At 37.7% G+C, this 12,004-nt stretch overlaps 1 long non-coding RNA gene across 1 annotated transcript; it reads right to left on the bottom strand.

Moving 5' to 3' along the window:
- Positions 1 to 5,999: 5,999 nt before the first annotated feature.
- Positions 6,000 to 9,643, bottom strand: LOC147257001 (uncharacterized). Its single transcript, XR_015117442.1, has 3 exons — positions 9,583 to 9,643; positions 8,680 to 8,769; positions 6,000 to 7,906 (listed from the first exon to the last, which is right to left on the bottom strand). It is a non-coding gene; the product is annotated as an uncharacterized LOC147257001 (long non-coding RNA).
- Between the last annotated feature and the right edge of the window lie 2,361 nt (positions 9,644 to 12,004).

Here is a 12,004-nt window from a genome sequence, read left to right as displayed (position 1 = left end):
ACAGAAATTCCGAGTTGACGGAACATTAAATGCTAACATTCTGAAAATGATCTCACTTATTGACTAGCATAGGAATCCAGTCATGTCAGTGATCTCCTGTCAAGTGACTGAAATTCTGAGTTGACAGAATTGTAAATTCAAATATTCGGAAATGATCTCATTTATTGACTAGGAAAGAAATGGAATCCAGTCATGTCAGTGATCTCCTGTCAGGTCAATGAAATTCCGAGTTGAAAGAACATTAAATTCTAACATTCTGAAAATGATCTCACTTATTGACTAGCAAAGGAATCCAGTCATGTCAGTGATCTCCTGTGAAGTGACAGAAATTTCGAGTTGACAGAACATTAAATGCTGACATTCTAAAAAAATGATCTCACTTACTGACTAGCAAAGGAATCCAGTCATTTAAGTGATCTCCTGTCAAGTGACAGAAAGTCCGAGATGACATAACATTAAATGCTAACATTCTGAATATTATCTCACTTATTGACGAGCAAAGGTATCCAGTCATGTCAGTGATCTCCTGTCAAGTGACAGAAATTCCGAGTTGAAAGAACATTAAATGCTAACATTCTGAAAATAATCTCATTTATTGACAAGCATAGGAATCCAGTCATGTCAGTGATCTCCTGTCAAGTGACTGAAATTCTGAGATGACAGAATTGTACATGCAAACATTTGGATATGATCTCATTTATTGACAAGCAAAGAAAAGGAATCCAATCACGTCAGTGATCTGCTGTCAAGTCACTGAAATTCCAAGTTGACAGAACATTAAATGCAAACATTCTGGAAATGATCTCACTTATTGACTAGCAAAGGAATCCAGTCATGTCAGTGATCTCCTGTCAAGTAACTGAAATTCTGAGTTGACAGAATTGTACATGCAAACATTCGGAAATGATCTCATTTATTGACAAGCAAAGAAAAGCAATCCAATCATGTCAGTGATCTCCTGTCAAGTCACTGAAATTCCGAGTTGACAGAAAATTAAACGCAAACATTCTGAAAATGATCTCACTAATTTACTAGAAAAGGAATGCAGTCATGTCAGTGATCCCCTTTCAAGTGAAAGAAATTCCGAGTTGACAGAACATTAAATGCTAACATTCTGAAATGATCTCACGTATTGACTAGCAAAGGAATCCAGTCATGTCAGTGATCTCCTGTGAAATCACAGAAATTCTGAGTTGACAGAACATTAAATGCTAACATTCTGAAAATGATCTCAAGTATTGACTAGCAAAGGAATCCAGTCATGTCAGTGATCTCCTCTAAAGCCACAGATATTCTTAGTTGACAGAACTGTAAATTCAAATATTTGGAAATTATCTCATTTATTGACGAGGAAAAAAATGGAATCCAGTCATGTCAGTGACCTGCTGTCAAGTTACTGAAATTCCGAGTTGATAGAACTCTAAATGCAAACATTCAGAAAGGATCTCATTTATTGACGGGCAAAGAAAAGGAATCCAATCATGTCAGTGATCTCCTGTGAAGTGACAGAAATTCCGAGTTGACAGAACATTAAATGCTGACATTCTAAAAAAATGATCTCACTTACTGACTAGCAAAGGAATCCAGTCATTTAAGTGATCTCCTGTCAAGTGACAGAAAGTCCGAGATGACATAACATTAAATGCTAACATTCTGAATATTATCTCACTTATTGACGAGCAAAGGTATCCAGTCATGTCAGTGATCTCCTGTCAAGTGACAGAAATTCCGAGTTGAAAGAACATTAAATGCTAACATTCTGAAAATAATCTCATTTATTGACAAGCATAGGAATCTAGTCATGTCAGTGATCTCCTGTCAAGTGACTGAAATTCTGAGATGACAGAATTGTACATGCAAACATTCGGAAATGATCTCATTTATTGACAAGCAAAGAAAAGGAATCCAATCATGTCAGTGATCTGCTGTCAAGTCACTGAAATTCCAAGTTGACAGAACATTAAATGCAAACATTCTGGAAATGATCTCACTTATTGACTAGAAAAGGAATCCAGTCATGTAAGTGATCTCCTGTCAAGTGACAGCAATTCTGAGTCGACATAACATTAAATGCTAACATTCTAAATATGATCTCACTTATTGACTAGCAAAGGAATCCAGTCATGTCAGTGATCTCCTGTCAAGTAACTGAAATTCTGAGTTGACAGAATTGTACATGCAAACATTCGGAAATGATCTCATTTATTGACAAGCAAAGAAAAGGAATCCAATCACGTCAGTGATCTGCTGTCAAGTCACTGAAATTCCAAGTTGACAGAACATTAAATGCAAACATTCTGGAAATGATCTCACTTATTGACTAGCAAAGGAATCCAGTCATGTCAGTGATCTCCTGTCAAGTAACTGAAATTCTGAGTTGACAGAATTGTACATGCAAACATTCGGAAATGATCTCATTTATTGACAAGCAAAGAAAAGCAATCCAATCATGTCAGTGATCTCCTGTCAAGTCACTGAAATTCCGAGTTGACAGAAAATTAAACGCAAACATTCTGAAAATGATCTCACTAATTTACTAGAAAAGGAATGCAGTCATGTCAGTGATCCCCTTTCAAGTGAAAGAAATTCCGAGTTGATAGAACATTAAATGCTAACATTCTGAAATGATCTCACGTATTGACTAGCAAAGGAATCCAGTCATGTCAGTGATCTCCTGTGAAATCACAGAAATTCTGAGTTGACAGAACATTAAATGCTAACATTCTGAAAATGATCTCACGTATTGACTAGCAAAGGAATCCAGTCATGTCAGTGATCTCCTCTCAAGCCACAGATATTCTTAGTTGACAGAACTGTAAATTCAAATATTTGGAAATTATCTCATTTATTGACGAGGAAAGAAATGGAATCCAGTCATGTCAGTGACCTGCTGTAAAGTTACTGAAATTCCGAGTTGATAGAACTCTAAATGCAAACATTCAGAAAGGATCTCATTTATTGACGGGCAAAGAAAAGGAATCCAATCATGTCAGTGATCTCCTGTCAAGTCACAGATATTCCGAGTTGACAGAATATTAAATGCTAACATTCTAAAAAAATGATCTCACTTTTTGACTAGCAAAGGAATCCAGTCATGTCAGTGATCTTCTGTCAAGTAACTGAAATTCTGAGTTGACAGAATTGTACATGCAAACATTTGGAAATGATCTCATTTATTGACAAGCAAAGAAAAGCAATCCAATCATGTCAGTGATCTCCTTTCAAGTTACTGAAATTCCGAGTTGACAGAAAATTAAATGCTAACATTCTGAAAATGATCTCACTAATTTACTAGAAATGGAATGCAGTCATATCAGTGATCCCCTTTCAAGTGAAAGAAATACTGAGTTGACAGAACATTAAATGCTAACATTCTGAAATGATCTCACGTATTGACTAGCAAAGGAATCCAGTCATGTCAGTGATCTCCTGTGAAATCACAGAAATTCTGAGTTGACAGAACATTAAATGCTAACATTCTGAAAATGATCTCACGTATTGACTTGCAAAGGAATCCAGTCATGTCAGTGATCTCCTCTCAAGCCACAGATATTCTTAGTTGACAGAACTGTAAATTCAAATATTTGGAAATTATCTCATTTATTGACGAGGAAAGAAATGGAATCCAGTCATGTCAGTGACCTGCTGTCAAGTTACTGAAATTCCGAGTTGATAGAACATTAAATTCTAACATTCTGAAAATGATCTCACTTATTGACTAGCAAAGGAATCCAGTCATGTCAGTGATCTCCTGTGAAGTGACAGAAATTCCGAGTTGACAGAACATTAAATGCTGACATTCTAAAAAAATGATCTCACTTACTGACTAGCAAAGGAATCCAGTCATTTAAGTGATCTCCTGTCAAGTGACAGAAAGTCCGAGATGACATAACATTAAATGCTAACATTCTGAATATTATCTCACTTATTGACGAGCAAAGGTATCCAGTCATGTCAGTGATCTCCTGTCAAGTGACAGAAATTCCGAGTTGAAAGAACATTAAATGCTAACATTCTGAAAATAATCTCATTTATTGACAAGCATAGGAATCCAGTCATGTCAGTGATCTCCTGTCAAGTGACTGAAATTCTGAGATGACAGAATTGTACATGCAAACATTCGGAAATGATCTCATTTATTGACAAGCAAAGAAAAGGAATCCAATCATGTCAGTGATCTGCTGTCAAGTCACTGAAATTCCAAGTTGACAGAACATTAAATGCAAACATTCTGGAAATGATCTCACTTATTGACTAGAAAAGGAATCCAGTCATGTAAGTGATCTCCTGTCAAGTGACAGCAATTCTGAGTCGACATAACATTAAATGCTAACATTCTTAATATGATCTCACTTATTGACTAGCAAAGGAATCCAGTCATGTCAGTGATCTCCTGTCAAGTAACTGAAATTCTGAGTTGACAGAATTGTACATGCAAACATTTGGAAATGATCTCATTTATTGACAAGCAAAGAAAAGCAATCCAATCATGTCAGTGATCTCCTGTCAAGTCACTGAAATTCCGAGTTGACAGAAAATTAAACGCAAACATTCTGAAAATGATCTCACTAATTTACTAGAAAAGGAATGCAGTCATGTCAGTGATCCCCTTTCAAGTGAAAGAAATTCCGAGTTGACAGAACATTAAATGCTAACATTCTGAAATGATCTCACGTATTGACTAGCAAAGGAATCCAGTCATGTCAGTGATCTCCTGTGAAATCACAGAAATTCTGAGTTGACAGAACATTAAATGCTAACATTCTGAAAATGATCTCACGTATTGACTAGCAAAGGAATCCAGTCATGTCAGTGATCTCCTCTCAAGCCACAGATATTCTTAGTTGACAGAACTGTAAATTCAAATATTTGGAAATTATCTCATTTATTGACGAGGAAAGAAATGGAATCCAGTCATGTCAGTGACCTGCTGTCAAGTTACTGAAATTCCGAGTTGATAGAACTCTAAATGCAAACATTCAGAAAGGATCTCATTTATTGACGGGCAAAGAAAAGGAATCCAATCATGTCAGTGATCTCCTGTCAAGTCACAGATATTCCGAGTTGACAGAATATTAAATGCTAACATTCTAAAAAAATGATCTCACTTTTTGACTAGCAAAGGAATCCAGTCATGTCAGTGATCTTCTGTCAAGTAACTGAAATTCTGAGTTGACAGAATTGTACATGCAAACATTTGGAAATGATCTCATTTATTGACAAGCAAAGAAAAGCAATCCAATCATGTCAGTGATCTCCTTTCAAGTCACTGAAATTCCGAGTTAACAGAAAATTAAATGCTAACATTCTGAAAATGATCTCACTAATTTACTAGAAATGGAATGCAGTCATATCAGTGATCCCCTTTCAAGTGAAAGAAATACTGAGTTGACAGAACATTAAATGCTAACATTCTGAAATGATCTCACGTATTGACTAGCAAAGGAATCCAGTCATGTCAGTGATCTCCTGTGAAATCACAGAAATTCTGAGTTGACAGAACATTAAATGCTAACATTCTGAAAATGATCTCACGTATTGACTTGCAAAGGAATCCAGTCATGTCAGTGATCTCCTCTCAAGCCACAGATATTCTTAGTTGACAGAACTGTAAATTCAAATATTTGGAAATTATCTCATTTATTGACGAGGAAAGAAATGGAATCCAGTCATGTCAGTGACCTGCTGTCAAGTTACTGAAATTCCGAGTTGATAGAACTCTAAATGCAAACATTCAGAAAGGATCTCATTTATTGACGGGCAAAGAAAAGGAATCCAATCATGTCAGTGATCTCCTGTCAAGTCACAGATATTCCGTGTTGACAGAATATTAAATGCTAACATTCTAAAAAAATGATCTCACTTTTTGACTAGCAAAGAAATCCAGTCATGTCAGTGATCTTCTGTCAAGTAACTGAAATTCTGAGTTGACAGAATTGTACATGCAAACATTTGGAAATGATCTCATTTATTGACAAGCAAAGAAAAGCAATCCAATCATGTCAGTGATCTCCTTTCAAGTCACTGAAATTCCGAGTTGACAGAAAATTAAATGCTAACATTCTGAAAATGATCTCACTAATTTACTAGAAATGGAATGCAGTCATATCAGTGATCCCCTTTCAAGTGAAAGAAATACTGAGTTGACAGAACATTAAATGCTAACATTCTGAAATGATCTCACGTATTGACTAGCAAAGGAATCCAGTCATGTCAGTGATCTCCTCTCAAGCCACAGATATTCTTAGTTGACAGAACTGTAAATTCAAATATTTGGAAATTATCTCATTTATTGACGAGGAAAGAAATGGAATCCAGTCATGTCAGTGACCTGCTGTCAAGTTACTGAAATTCCGAGTTGACAGAACATTTAATGCTAACATTCTGAAATGATCTCACCTATTGACTAGCAAAGGAATCCAGTCATGTCAGTGATCTCCTGTCAAGTCACTGAAATTCTGAGTTGACAGAACTGTAAATGCAAACATTCGGAAATGATCTCATTTATTGACGAGCAAAGAAAAGGAATCCATTCATGTCAGTGATCTCCTGTCAAGTCACAGATATTCCGAGTTGACAGAACATTAAATGCTAAAATTCTAAAAAAAAATGATCTCACTTATTGACTAGCAAAGGAATCCAGTCATGTCAGTGATCTCCTGTCAAGTCACAGAAATTCCGAGTTGACAGAACTGTAAATGCAAACATTCGGAAATGATCTCATTTACTGACGAGCAAAGAAAAGGAATCCAGTCATGTTAGTGATCTCCTGCCAAGTCACTGAAATTCCGAGTTGACAGAACATTAAATGCTAACATTCTGAAATGATCTCACGTATTGACTAGCAAAGGAATCCAGTCATGTCAGTGATCTCCTGTTAAGTCACTGAAATTCTGAGTTGACAGAACTGTAAATGCAAACATTCGGAAATGATCTCATTTACTGACGAGCAAAGAAAAGGAATCCAGTCATGTCAGTGATCTCCTGTCAAGTCACAGAAATTCTGAGTTGACAGAACATTAAATGCTACATTAACCCTTTCACCCTGGGCTCCTACTATCATTGAACTACTTACAGCGTCACATATTTTCAAAGACACATGGCACAATGAAATAACCTGTCATGGGTAACTAATGATTCTCACTCTTTTAATAATCACTGAGAGGCTCTGGGAATAAGTATGGTTATGATAAACCAATGAAATTTTACCCATTTAATGACAGAATTCAATTTACCTGTGCAGTTGTTCAGCAAAATAGGATAAATACCACCACAAACACAGTCTCTGAATTTCAAGGGTGTATTCAATGAAATTTCAGGTATTACACATTTCAGAACATAAAACACTGTACGAATAATAATAATGAAGCCTAAAAAGAAAGAAGAGAACAAGGTATTTGTAGTCTTTCGCCTTTATTCATCTGTAGGAACCTCACTCGGCGGCCCTGGCACAGGCACACCCGCGGCACATTATAGACAAATAGCAGGAGAGCCCCCACTCTGCACACAGCAGACCACAATCAGGAACCTGCAACGCATCCGCTGAACCTCCTTCCTACCGCAGTCCCCCTCTCGTCCAGCAGGTGAAGCAGAATCAGGCCAGCGCCTCCCCTCTGACGACGGCAGGGTTGCTAGGCTAGTTAGCTGAGCAGTTGAACAAGGCAATTTAGCTTGCCTCAACGTTGTAAAAACAAAAAACAAACAAGTTTTCACACACACACTCACGGCAGTAAAGACTCACTGGTTCTCATGTAAAAGCGCGCTGGCTTAGCACCGTCTTTCGTTCCACATAAAACAATAAAAAAACTTTTTTTTTACCGAAATTATCATTCGAAGGACCGATCAGACTCGCGACATGAAGCGTGTCCATCCACTTGTGCCTGACAGTCCTCTTTTCCGCACTACGCTGAAAAAACAAATCAGGTCAACAGGAAGTCAATACCCTCGCAGGTTATGACCACTTGAAAGCTAATGTAATTATTACCATACTTCTGGGGGTGACAACAAGCCTTAAAATATATTAGAAAGTATGCATAATGAAAGGGAAAATAATCATGTTTAACATTTAACATCTTAGTGGACAAACGTTTCAATAACACAAATTAACATCACCTCAGTACCAGTTATGCATCTTTAGACCTGCAATGTTTCACCATGAAAATGAGAAATGATCTACTTCATTTACTCCCTCAAAAATGCAATTCCTTCAGGTCACAGATATTCTGAGTTGAAAAAACTGTAAATGCTAAAATTCTACAATGATCCCATTTATTAACTAGCAAAGTAAAGGAATCCAGTCCTGTTAGTGATCTCCTGTAATATCACAGATATTCTTAGTTGACAGAACTGTAAATGCAAACATTTGGAAATGATCTCATTTATTGACTAGCAAAGAAAAGGAATCCAGTCATGTCAGTGATCTCCTCTGATCTCTAAAGTAATGCTCGAGATCCTTGCAGTTTTGCAGTATTGCATGCGTGGGAATGGCAGTGCTACATTTTCTTTTTCTACAACAGGTTCCACCTGAGAATATCTCTCAATGATCAAGCATACATGTATGATCAAAACATTTTATTTCCTATTTTACACAATTTTGTTTACAAAAACTTTTTCAAAACACAAATCAATTTCAATCAATCCATCATTCAATCACAGCTGCAGGCCTGCGCCCACCCCCACCTTTTCTGTCCGGTGCTGACCGCAAATATATTGCAATCCTGGACACAATAGCAGCCTCAGTCGCGCCAAGCCGTGACTTCTGAATGGCGTCTGAAAAAAGCAAATTTTACAAGTGTTGAATAAAATGAGTTTTTTGATTGAGGACCAAACATTTATCAAAACAGGGTTTCCCCCAGAAATTAGGCATAGCCTGGTGATGGGGTGGAGGGTGGGGGGGTTTCGTGATCGTTCTTCAAGCAAACAACAGCGGCTCAGCGCAGGGGACGCTAGTGGCTATAATGATCTTGAAATGAATCTGGTCCTGAGGAATTTCCACTGAAGTTGGATCAGCCTGTATTCTGAGTTTCCACTTTCATTTTGAGCAGGATTCCAAATCCAGAACCCCATGCGTTGATAATTTCATTTTACATTAAACGTTCTTTTGTTAGTTTACTCTCAACACATTCCCCTGTTTGATTAATAAAGATTTTTAAATGAAACATTTCCTTAAATGACATCTAGGATGTATTATTCTAGTCGTCCCTTTATTTTCTAAGCAGTGTATTTCAACAACAGGCGATGCACAAAAAGAGATTCACACGCGCCCCCCATTCTCCGACCTGCCCGTTCGGTGGGTGGCTGGCGGAACAATGCGTAAGGGCGCTCTCCGTTACCCGGACCGCTGGAAATGCGCGGAATAAAAATAATCTGCTGGAATTAGCTAAAAAGCCATCAATTTGGACAACAAAATAATTCCAGCGGATTAGCTAATTATATAAAAAGTATACCACCGAGTTAGCTCAAACACAGTCGGTTATAATCGGTAACAGTTCTAAAAATCATTTGTCTTTCGTCTTGACGACACAATTTGAACGTCAATAAACACTAACGTCACTAATAACCAGAAAACGACTTCTTACTTACCAATATTTTCCAATGAAATGGATTGCCGCAAATCGCGAGAAGAATTGGCGGCCGACAGAAGCTTGGCCAATGCGCATGCGCGAAACCACGCAAACTAGTGCAGGCACGCTGTACCCGGCTGTACCACTTTTTTTGGGGGGGGGGGGCTGTACCACTGTTCAGCCACCAATAAAGGGTATGACGTCAGCCCCGCTTCCCAGCGAAGGTCTGGTTTGTGAGCCTTAACCAGATCCCGACCACCTGGACCATGAAAGAATATGAATGGTGTGAAAATTATATTTTCTTGTCCAAGCTGATGTGTTATTTTTGATTTCAAATGGAATATATTTTGTCAAAAAAAAAAAATCGATCCTGCAATTGAATCTTTAGATTGAAAGTTTAATAGCTGCAGATCGACAGCCATCCTCCCTGAAGCAAATAAGAACCAAAAAAGCACACCCATATTTTAAGCAGTTTTATTTTGATATCAATTTGACATCGATTCAATGCCATATTTCTAGACATCAAATTCACGCCAATTTGATGTCAGGTATAAAGCAGCAATGTTAATTTGATGTCAGATATTTTGACTTACAATGTGTAGCGCAGTAACCTGATGTGGGATTGATCCCTTTGTAGGATCTTTTTCCAAAATTATGGATGTCTTAACCTCTGCAAGCCATTTAAGATAGTAGTCAAAATCTTGACTATTTTTTAACGTCAAATTGACCTCAAGGTGCCCGCTGGAGGCGTCCTGTATGCACCATCACCATTTCGCGATTTGTTTTGAAGAAGGACGGAAGCAGTGCGCGCGCACGAGTAACAACAACAACAATCATGGCGGAGAGCAGCTGCAAGCTGAGTTGGAAGAGATTTTTAACGCACCGAAAAAGTTCAAATCAAACGTTTGGAAGTACTTTGGATTTTATAAGAAAGATGGTAAACTTGACAAGACAACACGTTATTTGTAAAGAATGCCGTGCTTCTAAACCTCACAATGGCAGAACGACAAATTTTGTTTACTGTACCGTGTACAGCAGCTGTGACTGTCAGTAATTGTTTCCATTTTGTTTTATACTTTTTTATTGTTACAGGGCAGGTTCATTTGTTTCCATTTTTTTACTCTCCCAGAGTTGTGATGGTCCTTGAAATGTTAAAGCAAGAGAAACACTGGTATTGTATTGTATACCAGAGGTGAAGTCCACACAACATATAAGCTCTTACAGTGTGATTATCAAAAGTAATACATAGTACTGGTAGACGGATCACAACTTAATAATTGTGCAATGTATACAAAATAAGTAATATATAAAAGTAATAGAAAGTAAAAGAGGAAGAAGTATGTACAGCAGTGGAGTATGTATATATATATATACATATACACATATATATATATATATTCTTATTTTTTTTGGTTTGCTTAATAGATTACTTATGATAATTTTTTTTTTACTTCAAGTTGAATCGCATGGGATAGAACTAAATCTTTATTAAATCGCATCGCAAACGGGTGTATCGCATCGTATCGGGAACAGGGTGAATAATACATCGTATTGGGATGAGGGGTGAATCATATCTTATTGAGAACAGGGGTGAATCATAGAGTATCATATCGGCAGGGATTTATTGCATCGCAAATTATATTGAATTGTTGGCAGTGTGTCGAGATGCGTATCTAATCGCCACAGTAATGGAAATGCACATCCCTAGTGTCCATAGTCGCATACTCAAAATCTTGACTGATTTAAGTATGCCATCCGGGTATGTTTGCATACTCAATTTCTGCATACTATCCATACTTTTTCCATTTTGAGTTGAGTATACTCAAAATTTTAAAGATGTAGTATGGAAGTATGCGATTTGGGACACACCAATTGTGTCAAAAGCAGTCTAGCTGATAAAGCAAGCTAAAAAAACAAAAACAAACAAACATCATTGCGAGCAGTATGATTCTAGCACCAGAGTGAATGTAAATATCCAGGGATCTGGGAAGAACTTTGGCAAAGGACTTTGTGTTAGCCACGGGGCTAAATGAGAAGCCCGGGGAAGTGCAAGCAGCCTCGCTAAGACAGCTAATTGACAGTGGGTGCCACCATATCTACAGTATATACACAATGTGATATGATCTAAGGAGCAAAAGAAAGAGCCTACCGCCATCCTAAATGTTTTTGGGGATCATTTTAAGCTGCCAAAAAGGGTGATCTATGAGAGATACATGTTGACGTTGCAAACAAGAGACTGATGAACCAATAGACAGCTTCCTTATGAGGAAGGGCTGCGTCATGTGAGTACTGTGGGCTAAAAGATGAGATGATACAGGACAGGCTTGTGCTCAGTGTTGCAAGTGAGGACACCTGCCGGCGCATGCTGCGTTAACGAGACCTGATGCTCCCGGCTGAAGTAGAAATATGTCACCTTGCAGAACTGATAGAGAAGCGCATGA

This window comes from Aulostomus chinensis, chromosome 8 (genome assembly GCF_037954235.1).
Source record: "Aulostomus chinensis isolate RoL2024-O1b breed Wild chromosome 8, RoL_Achi_v1.0, whole genome shotgun sequence".
NCBI classification, from domain to species: Eukaryota; Metazoa; Chordata; class Actinopteri; order Syngnathiformes; family Aulostomidae; genus Aulostomus; species Aulostomus chinensis.
The sequence above is the reverse complement of the archived record's forward strand: the minus strand, read 5'-3'. Positions and strand labels throughout refer to the sequence as shown.